The following is a 12,028-nucleotide window of genomic DNA, read 5'->3' on the forward strand; positions in this document are numbered from 1 at the left end:
ACAGTTACCTCAGCCCAGATCCTCTTTATGTCTGAATTGTTGCAATAGTTTTCAAGTTGGTCATACTGCTTAGTTTCTTGCCCCTTCATATTTTTGCCACAATCGTGATCCTTTCAAAATACAAATGTAATACACTATATTTCTCAGGTCAAAGCAGTGTGGAGGTAATAAGGGGACACAACATCAATATCAAAACAGTACTTCTCCTCCCAAAACTTATAACCCCAGACCCATCATGGGGAAAACATCAGGTAAATTTAAAGAGAGGAGGGTTCTCCTCACAACTATCAGAGTCATCAAAAATAAAGAAAGCCTGAGAAAACATTACCGCTAAGAGGGGCCTAAGGAGATATGACAATTAGTTGTCATGTGGTATCCTGGATGGAGTCTTAAGAGAATGGGATCCTAAGAAAACTAAGAAAATATGACTAAACTATGAACATTGGTTAATACTCATGTATCAATATTGGTTTATTAGTTGTAATAAATCTAGCATATGAATATAAGATGTTAATAACAGGGGAAACCACAGGGAGGGTGGGCATGTGGAAACTCTTTACTATCTGTTCGATTCTTCTGTAAATCTAAACTGTACTACAGAATAGCCTATTAATGAAAAATAGTTTCTCTCTCTCTCTCTCTCTCTCTCTCTCTCTCTCTCTCTCTCTCTCTCTCAGTCTTCCTCTTTCCCAAATCTTCCCTCCCTCTGTGGGAAGCTCTAGATCCCTTAAATTTTTATCCAAATACAGAAGCCTGGGTGGCTGGTGACAATTAATGTGTGCTCTGAAATGATCTTGTTGTCCACTCTTTCTTCTGTCTTGTTCTTTCAAAGAAAAGAGAGAATAATGCCTTCTGCTGGAGTTCTTGCCACGGCACTAATGTCAGTTTGGTGTCCAATGTTTAATGCTGATTTGATGATATTGTCTTGGGATCTGAGGTTCTCATGGGCATCTTGTGGAACAGGTGTTTCTTTGCTTGTCATTGCAATTCCTTCTCCGTGGGGCTGAGGCATCAGTCCCTGGGGACTAGGAAGGAGAACAATCAGAGGAACAGACATTGCATTCCTAAGTTTAGAATCACTGCTCTTTTGTCACTTACTCCAAGAGTTCTTGGAACTCTTACTTTCTATGGATGGACTATTTCCCAAGAAGTTTCTTGACTACTCAGGCAAACAGATTACTGAGGTCCTGGGCCACCTGCCCTCAATACCTGTCTGGACATGTCCGAATCTGAGGTAAAAAAAACAGCTCAGGCTCAGGTTACAGAAATATGATCATGTCGTTGTGCTGCTTGGAATTCTTTAATAACTGCTTACTTTGCATGGTCTTACAAAGCACTCTCATATCCTGCTTCAGTATATATCTCCAGACTCAGCCCTCCACAAACTCTCCTCGGTCTCTCTAGTCCAGCCACATTGAATTATTGTAAGCACCTACATTTCATTGATTCACCAGGCTTCTCGGCCTCCGTGTTTTACCCATGCTGTCCAAACTGGGTTAGCCATTCTTCCTTCCCTAATCATCAACCCAAAGTGTCAATATTTTTGTATATTTTCACCACTACTGCACTACTCCATTGTGTTAATTATGTATTGATGTTTAATGAGCTCCCCCAAAACCTAGTGACTTAAAACAACAAACACTTATTGTAACACAGTTTCTGTGGGTCAGAAATCCAGGCACGGCTTAACTGGGTCCTCTGTCCAGGGTCTCTTGAAAGGTTACAATCAAAGGTGTTGGTTGGAACAACAGTCTCATATACAGGCTAAACTGGAGAAAGATCCACTTCAAAGCTCACCTGACATTGTCATTGGCAGAATTCAGCTCTACATGGGCTGACGGACTGAGGGTTTCAGTTCCTCTCTGGCTATTGACCACAGGTCTCCCTCAGTTACTGATGATGTGGACCTGTTCAAAGGTAACTGGTTTCCATCAGAGCAAGCAAGAGAGCAATAGAAGTTGAGCAAGAGAGAAACGAAGCGTCTTTTTGACATTTAATTTGGAAAAGACATCCCATTACTTTTGCTGTATTCTATTTGTTTGAAGCTAGTTACTAGGCTCAACCCACATTCAAGTGGAGAGAATTATACAAGGGCATGAATACCAGGAGACAGGGATCATTGGGGTGTTTTGTGGTTGCTTTGTGGAGGGCAATAAACACTCATCCATAATTGGTTAGGATGATGAGACTGTGAGACTGAAGATGCTTCCATCCCTCCATCCAAGTGGTAGGAAAATATTTATTGCTCACATAATGAGACTTTCTAAAAAAAAAGCTGGGCAGGCATAAAAGCTGGTCTGGAATGTCTTGAGTGAAAAGGGAAGCCAGTGGCTTTGGTTTCTATTGTGGTGAGAGGGTGGGGCTGTAGTGAGTGTTCCCAGAGGAACTGGGTTTGAATGGTTTGCACTTCTCCACCAGCACCAAGGAATGGAGCCCCAAGGCTTTCTTTTTATCTTCCCCTTATGTGGGACAAAAGGGAAAGGGGTAGGGTGGGGCATGAAAGCTGTCAATAGTCAAGCATCAAAAATGAAATTGGTGTCAGATTCCTTATTACTGGGAGCTGTCTAATGTATCCATTGTGATATAATTATATAATTGTTTGTCTTTTATTGGATAAGAATATAGTTTATTTATCTTTATGTTTTCAGCACCCGGTGCAGTGCCTGGGATATCATGGTCACTCAATAAATGTTGGATGAATGAATAATTGAACGACTGAATGGACTTTCCCTCTTTATTTTATTTTATTTATTATTATTATAGTATAAGTTCTGGGATACATGTGCAGAACATGCAGGTTTGTTACATAGGTACACACATGCCATGGTGGTTCGCTGCACCCATCAACCTGTCATTTACATTAGGTATTTCTCCTAATGCTCTCCCTCCCCTAACCCCTCACCCCCCAACAGGCCCTGGTGTGTGATGATCTCCTCCCTGTGTCCATATGTTCTCATTGTTCAACTCCCACTTATGGGTGAGAACATGTGGTGTTTGGTTTTCTGTTCCTGTGTTAGTTTGCTGAGAATGATGGTTTCCAGCTTCATCTATGTCCCTGCAAAGGACAGGAACTCATCCTTTTTTATGGCTGCATAATATTCCATGGTGTGTATGTGCCACATTTTCTTTATCCCGTCTATCATTGATGGGTATTTTAGTTGGTTCCAAGTCTTTGCTATTGTGAACAGTGCTGCAATAAACATATGTGTGCATGTGTCTTTATAGTAGAACGATTTATAATCCTTGGGGTATATACTCAGTAATGGGATTATTGGGTTAAATGGTATTTCTGGTTCTACTTTCCCCCTTCTTTTGATGATTATTTATTTACTAATTGTATATCTATTGATCTTTCAAGATTCAGCTCAATTACTATTTCCTCTTTGATGCCTTTCTTGTTCCCTTCCCTCTTTTTCTGGTAGAACTGACCACCTCCTTCTTTGTGGTCAGCTATACTGGTTTCTGTCATAAAGCTAACATAACTCAATTGCCTTTATTTTTATACAGGACTGTCTCCTTTATTAGTCTGAAAGTTCTTGGATGGTAAGAACTAGTCTTGTTATATTTGTACCCTCAGTATCTAATGTGCTATTAGACACAGCAGATTTTCAGTTAGTGTTACATGTGAGATTCAATTAATTCCGCTTTGGAGAAGGGAGTAAGAGAAAGCTAAATATAGGAAGAAAATATCTGGATCTTGAAGACTAAATAAAAGGGATACAGGAGTGGGGAGGCTTTGAGGAGAAAATAATCTAGACACAGTAAGTAGCAGAAGGAAAGAAAAAGAATTGCAAAAGAAAACATGGTGTATTCAAGTAATACAGTAAGACTAAGTTGGCTGGAGGTGAGGCTAAAGAATTAGGTGCACAACTAGGTTGTGAAATTTTGTAGGCTATGTTAAGTAGGGTGGACCTTCTCTTTAAGCTAATGGGGAATAGTTGAAGATTTAAACAAAATCTGAGTGCAGCTGTTAATAGAAGTAAATTGTTCCAGAAAAATAACTCTGATGGTAGAATACGATGAATTGAGTAGGGAGTGACCTAGAATCTGTCACGGATGAGGACTGGGTTGTTCTACTGGGACGACATGAACTCGAACTAGAAGAAATCAGCATGGATGGAAGGTGAGCATCAGCATTCTCTAAGCTGATGAGAGGAATCTGGGGGCTCTGAGATTTGTGGGTGGTGGGACACTGAGAAAACTCCATTGAAGGGATTGTGAGGATGTATAGACAGTGGAAGTATCATCCAAAGAAAGAAAAATCTGTTATAATTGTCTTGATAATTGATCAATTGGTGTCCCCAGTAAGGACTTTATTCCACTTCTGATTTTGGAAAGATACATTTTAACATAAGACAATAGAAAAAAAAAAAAAAAAAAAAGAAAAGAAAACCTGTCATGCCTAAAGAATCCAAATGGATACAGAAAATAGTTTTTCTTATTTCTCTGGTTAAAATTCTATAGAATTGTATTATCTCCTCAATTTTAGCTTTTTATTCTAGAAGAATTACCACAAATTTCTTATGTTAAGTCTCAGAACTATTTTCTAACATTGAATATTGTAGCTTAAACTTTCTGTTCAAAGAAAAATGTTGCAATGGTTATAGGCATGACTATTTTCATAGGTAACTCTGAGAAACAGAAATAGACATGTCTGAAGATATTTGGTGTTCCTAGTTTAAGTTGGAATCTGAAGCATTCTTGGTTAGAATCCATAACTCCTATACTCTGTGAAGGCCTTCACTGGCTAGTTGGGTGGAAAACAGGCTACAGGACAAAAAGATACCCATTTGCTGCTCTATTTCAAAGTTTCTATAGCTGTTCTGTAGAGTAGCCTATGGGGGCTCTCTTTAATGCCATTTTTTTCAGATCTCTCATGTAATTTTAGTATTGAATGGTTAATGGAAATGAAAGTAACAAAATGCTGTTCTGAATTCAGTAAGACTTTTAAGTGAATTTATATGTTACTAACAGCAATAGCATGTGCACACATTTGATGACACTAGTATTCTACATACCTGTGTGATAGTAGCATTTATTCAGTTGTACATTTGATTTACCTTATCCCTTTCAGTAACTCCATGGCTCTGAAAGGGTTTTTGACTCATGGGTTAGAAATGGATTTGGCTCAACTTCCTTACTTTATAGATAAGGAAACGTGTTGAGTAACTTGTAACTTACAAGCAACTTACATGGGGGTTTCTCAAGATTACACAGAGTTTTGAGGGCAGAGTGCAATGTGGAATTTGTGACCTTTAAATCAATTAATACAATTCCAAAATACCCCAAAGCATTAATACCTGTTAACGCAAAGGCAAAGCTAACCTGTAGTTCTTATGCTAAGTGGTATGATACATCAATTCCACTCTTTAGAAGGTAGTCTCAGACTTTAAATTTTCTGGTATGTTTGACATATTGTAATGGACCCGATATTGCTAGTGAATGTTACAAATTGTTTTCTTGATTTTCATTATTCAAAAAAGTGTGTAGGGTTTAGAATCTATATTTGATAAATTCTGTCTGCTTATCTACACGCTCAAGGACTTGGTACCATGATTCAGTCTCTTTTGCTTTAGTTTTTCCTCCTTGAGAACAGGAAAGATGTAATAAAGAAAATAAAATCCAGCATGGCTTGGCATCGAGGAAGAGGAACTGAGAAGGGTCAGAAGGGTACATGTTTAAGATGCTGAACCTATGTGTAGATGGCTGTGTTCCACCCATCAGCTGAAGGAGTGTATTTGAAGTGGCATAATAATTAGGTTCAAAAATTTACCCTCAGTGTGCCCTTCAAAGTAAAACCTTGACTTGAACCTTGGGGCAATTCATTTCAATGGTTTTTCAATCTCTGTAGAATACAGCTGCAGATGGGAAATCTCAAAAGAACTAGTTTTCTCCCCTTTGAGAACTATAATGCATATTTTCTGGGTAGAGTGTTGGCAAAAGCAATTTCCCTTTTAATTTCATATCACTTATTTCTTCTTTATGATTAAACTGATACTCAAAATTATTATCAGACCTCATTTTTTCTGAACTTACATTATAATAATAATAATGCAGTGTAGATTTTCTGAACTTACATCTTATCTTTACAAGATAAAGTATCTGGAGACAGAAATTTTAAGTTATATATACATTCCAAATACCATGTATTGTTTTTTTCAAATGACAAAACAGGAAAATAAACACATTGCAGAATTAAAATGTAATATAGCTGTCACTTTATTATACATATCAAATATTTTTCTTTTCTTGGTTTGCAGATGAGTTTTGCAATAACTATGTTTGATTCAGTTGAAATAAAGGTTTGGATACTATTGCCTTTAGAACCAAGTTAACACATAATTGCATATATAGCAGACACTCCATATTGTCAATTAAAATGACCTTAAATATTTTTAAGGGACATGGATTTAAACAAACAGCCACTTGCTGACACTTCAGCACTTTAGAAGCGTGTGAGAGAATGTAATGTTATGTTCTGGCACAAAGCCAGAATGTTTTGTTTTCTTACCAACATTTTATTTCCTTGAACTCAAAAAGAAGTGACAGGTTATTTTGTCTGTAATGGTGGTTATTTTCAACTTCAAAAACTTTTCTGTGATCTTAAAACCTTATAATTTGTTCACAGTTACAAGCTAATACAAGCACTGAGCAGCATCTGTATGTAATTTTAGCTGAGAGATATAGCGGGAACTTTTAGTCTTTCCAAACTTATTTCATTAGACATGTATTGTCTAGAACAAGTCTGCTGCAAGCATAGTACCGAGTTAGCTTACATCCAAATTAGTGTTGGAAATGTGGACGTGTGTGTTTTGGGGGTCTTAAGTGGCATCCTACATCAGTCTCGTTCTCTGTTATGTGGAGAACCGGGAAGGAGGGAGGAAAGACAGAAACATTTGTAATAGAGCTTGTCATGCCAAGCTTTGTTGCAGCGCACTCCCATGTGCTACATCACTGAAATCTGAAGAAAACTCTCACCTCATTTTTGACACTAAAGCTTTTCAGTGTCTCCTTTGCTTGTTGCTATGATGCTCTCTTTTTGGGCTTTCCCTTCCCAGGGAAGTGACTGGCCCTCTCCAACTTCTCTTCTTCCTCGCAGGTACTTATTTCCCTGAAGTTTAACTGAAGCTTTCTGGAGATGTGGGATTTAATACAAAGTAGTCTTGGGAGAGGAAAAAAAATATTGTGGGCAAGGCGTCTCTTTAGGGCTTCTCAGACTACAGACAGACTGGTCCTGCCTACATGTAAGAAAAAAAAAATCACGTGGATCATCCTGATGAAATCAAGGGCAGAAAATTTCAAAGAGAAAAAAATAGAGTTTGTTTGAAAAAGGGTAAAGAAAAATCAAACCGAATTCAGTGTTTTGTGGCAGTCCCAATTATTTAAAAAACTATGAAGTTAGGAGGCATGAAATTTTGTAATGAAATTAGAGATAGTCTATCGTTTACATGATTTTAGGGTAATTGTGGAGAATGTCAACCTAAATGTTACAAATTGGAGAGAAATTATGGGAATTGCCTGAATTTTCCAAAAACTCTCCGCTTTCTTACATCCAATCTTTTTGTTATCAGCTGTGTCTTAACTGTGAAAAAAGTGATGAAAGCAAACCTTACCTGATAACATTATTAGACAAATTAATTAGGGAAAGTTTGGATGGAGAAGTTTCTTTGTAGGAGTCTAAAGGTGTGTCCTTATCACTTAAAAACAGACCAGGGATTCTGCTTGCTATTTTCTATGCGAAGTTCTTGCCCAGTAGCAATAGGAACAGAGGCTGGGATGCTTTGTGGTGGCAGCAAAATGCTGGCAGTGAAAAATATATAACAATGCCTCTGTTTCCTGTTTCCAATTCTTGCAGCATAGAGCTGGAAAACAGAAAACGTGCTGCCCTGAATAATTCAATTTTAAATCTGTTGGTGGTTCAAGACAATTTTGATTTACTTTTCTTCAACATTATATTCCTTGCCTAGTTTTCATCCCAAGGTTTTTGGCTTTCTTTCCTCCTCTGCTTTAAGTTTTATTGATTTTTAAGAATCAGTGTGATCTGCTTTAGAAATATTAAGCAGGACTGTCTAGTCAGAAATAAGAAACACAAAGAAAGATATTAAAAAATGCCAAATCTAAAATAAGAAAAAGTCAGCATGAATTTTACAAGGCTTTATGGTTTTATGATGACTCTGTTACCCCACTCTAATGTTTTAAGAGAGTTTTAAAGCTGTATTCTTGCCCACAATCTCTTTTGTAGATAATGAGCTTGACATGCTTTAAATATTTACAGTGGGACTCCAGCATGTTACAGAAAACAAGTCAGCTTCTAGCATATGGGCTATGAAGCTAGAATCTTCATTAGTGTCACACATGGTGATAGAGTGGGAATAAACAGTCTAAAATAGGCAAGCCTAGTGAGGCTGGATCAGCTAATTGATGATAAACTTTCACATGTGCCTTACCAATATGTGCTTTAACATATATCTTTGTGTTTTCTTTTTATTTAAAAAAATGTTTTTGTTTAAACAGCATGAAAATGTTAATAAAGAGAATATAAACAGAAAAATAATATTCAAGTTACTACTTTCCTAATAAAACTTTTATTTTCTTTCTCTCTTTCTCTCTCTCTTTCTCCCTCCCTTTTCCCTCTCTTGCGCTCTCTCTCTCTCTCTCATACACACACACACACCCCCCTAATATTGTCCTTGCTGGCCTTCATTCTCCCCTCCTTCAAACAGGTTTTCCCCCACATGATAGAGAACACAACGGGTAGCAGCAGCTCCGAGGTTGTAAACTTGACAACTTCATGACTCTGAGCAAAGACAGGGCTTCTCTCTGCCTTATTCCATATATAATACTCCTATGGAATAGTTCTGATTAGCCACATCTGAGTCTTATTCCTATCCTTGATACCAATCCCTGTTGCTAACACAACAGGATACTGTCGAGGTTGTGAGGCTTGTCCATGTGTCTACAACTGGCAGCCTTACTAGCTTCAAATAGTTGGAGCAGGGAAGAACCAGTTCCCCAAAAGAAGGGAGTTGCATTTACTAGAGGAAGGAGAAAGAGACATGTTCAGCGGACAAAAATGTAGATGGCCACTATATGGAAAATTAAGGATATAGTGAGAAAATGAGAATGGCTGGATATGCTGTTTTCCAAGAACTGGTCATAGAATTTCCAGCAGAAAATGACAATATGTTTATTATTTATTCAATTGATATTTATTAAGTGTCTACAACTGTAACCTTTTATGTACAGTTTCTTCTTTGCTGTGATATAGGAGTGAGCAGTAGCTAAAACTCAAATTCAAACCCCTTGCCCTGGTGGAGTGGTTTATGAATGCTTCTTGTGACTTTTAGAATGTCCTCACTGAAGCCACATGTAGTTGTTTCTGTAATTCTGAATTCTCTAATTCATCTGAGGGCCCTGCTGCTGACACCACAACATCACGGTCACAGCTGCCCTATTGGTCCCACTTCCTCTGCCTATACACACACTGACTCCACACACTTTATCCCTCGGTCCCTCACGACACTCATACAGGCTGACTGCTATGACTTGGATTTGTCATGTTCTCTTTGGTATCATGCCCATATTCTCGTGCTTGTCAGTCCTTTCTCTTTTCCATCACTTTCATCTTCAGCTTAGGTAAGAAATAGCCTTCTTCTCTCCAATGAAGTAATTCCTAACCGGCTCCCAAATAGTATCCCTTGCAATTTTCCAGAGATAAAAACACTTTATTAGGCTCAGTTTTTAAAAATTCTTCACCCGAGGCTTCTAAAGGCATTGTTGGGTGCTGGTATTTTCACTATTGTTTGATTCCTTGAGTTCACCCCTGACATACTTCTGCTAGTGCCCCAGTACAGTCCTAGTTCTTCCACACTGCTCACTCAGGTCCATCTCAAGACCTCACTCCCTACAGAGTGGGAGGGTTGTTTGACAGTATATTTGTTCAAGGGTCTCAGAAACTTCTCTCAAGTGGGCTTTCTGAGTTTGCATGCAACTAGAATCTTCCAAGTTCTTGTCTTTTATTCCTTGATATGTTGGAAATTTACAGTGGATGTACATTTTGGGCTTTGTCTGATGGCCATGCTGCACAGCTATAATATAAAACAGAATGAAATAAGATCAAAACCAAAAGAATACAGAAAAGGTCAAGGGAATGCAGGGTAAGGACTAACTGATTCCAACTGTGGAAATCAGGTAACAATTTTAAGAAGAGGTGATATTTGAGCTGAGCTTTGAAGGGTGGGTTGGATTTTGATTGGGGGTATGGAAACACTTCAGACTGAGAGACTGACATAGATAGAGAGTTGTGACATCCATGGCCAGTTTGGGGAATAAAATTGCATGGTCACAGAACTTTGGGGGAACAAAGTGTATTCCTAAAGATCCTTTAAAATGTTCCCTTTCAAAGTGGCTCCTAATACTATTCAAAATGCTTTTTTGTTATAAAATGAATGAAAGGAAAAGATTATTGAATCCCATATATGAATACTGAAGAGTTCAGCCTTAATTGGGAGAGGCCAGGTATCTGAGCAAGTAAGCAATATTTTCTTTTCTGGGTTTTTTTGTTTGCTTGTTTGTTTTTGTTTTTGTTTTTGAGATGGAGTCTCACTTTTGTCACCCAGGCTGAAGCGCAGTGGTGTGATCATGGCTTACTGCAGCCTCGACATCCTGACCTCAGGGATTCTCCCACCTCAGCCTCCCAAGTAGCTGAGACTACAGGCCTGGCTAATTTTCTTTGAATTTTTGTACAGATGCATTTTTACCATGTTGCCCAGGCTGGTCTTGAACTCCTGGGTTCAACTCCTGCCCACCTTGACCTCTCAATATGCTGGGATTACAGACGTGAGTCACCGTGCCTCACCTGGAGGCAATATTTTCTAAAAAAATGTTGACAGCAATGAAAATGTTGCATAAAGAGCTGCTAGACTGGGGATGAGGAGACCATCCAAGAAACGACTGCAAATTAAGAGGAAAGCAGTTGGTTAAACAGGCTGAATTCAAAGAGAACTGATCAGAAAATAATTTTGGAGGTCAGTGGGAGGAAAATGACTGCTGTTTGACGGAAGCTGCTGTTGTTATCTGGCTGCTGGGGCCTTCTGTAGGGCAGTTACCCAAATGCTGCTCTTTCTTTGATGCAGGCTCTTTTTGGACTATCTCTGAGATACACATCCAAAGGCTGTGGGGACTTCTACATTACCATTCTGTGTCATAGGTGATACTCTCTCTACCTTACTTTGCAGGGCAACCTTCAAAGTAGAAGGTTTTGTAGACCCTACAAACCTTTCTCTCTTGGCCCCACCATTCAGACTGTTCCACGTGAGAACCGCATACCTAGACCGTCTGCTCTCCAAACTCCATGGATTTATTAGGTTCTCTCAAAGACCATCACGCTTCATTCTTGAAATAGCCTTGGATGATCCAAATAGTTTATGAAGCTTAGAAAGAATCCAGCTAGAGAATGAGATGCCATCTGAATTTTCCAACCAATCTATCCAAAGATTCCCCTTTGCTCTCTATCACTGGAGATGCATCCTGCAAATTCCCTTAGAAGGAACTTCTCTCCAAAGAATCTTAGGTGATTGCTTGTCACGTAGTAACATTTTGCAACCAATACTTTTTCTGTGTTTAGTATTCTTTGCAGTTCTTAATGTGTGGTGGTGTTTGCTTCTTATTCCTTTCATATTATAATATTGGGGAATTAAGAATTAATAATTTCTCCCAAATATCAGAGTTAAAAGTATATCCTCTACCTAAGTGATATCTGCACTCTCATGCATATTGCATTGCTATTCACAATGGCCAAGATCTGGAAGCAACCTGTGTCCATCAACAGGTGAATGGTTAAATAAAATGTTGCACTTATACACAATGGAGCACTATTCATCCATAAAAAGGAATGAGATTCAGTCATTTGCAACAACATGGACAGAACTGGAGGTCATTATGTTACATGAAATAAATCATCCTTTTACTGACTAGATGTCTCTCTTTTTGCCCAAGACTAGTCCATTTACCACTTCACAGGTTACCA

This window comes from Rhinopithecus roxellana, chromosome 10 (assembly GCF_007565055.1).
Source record: "Rhinopithecus roxellana isolate Shanxi Qingling chromosome 10, ASM756505v1, whole genome shotgun sequence".
Classification (NCBI taxonomy): domain Eukaryota; kingdom Metazoa; phylum Chordata; class Mammalia; order Primates; family Cercopithecidae; genus Rhinopithecus; species Rhinopithecus roxellana.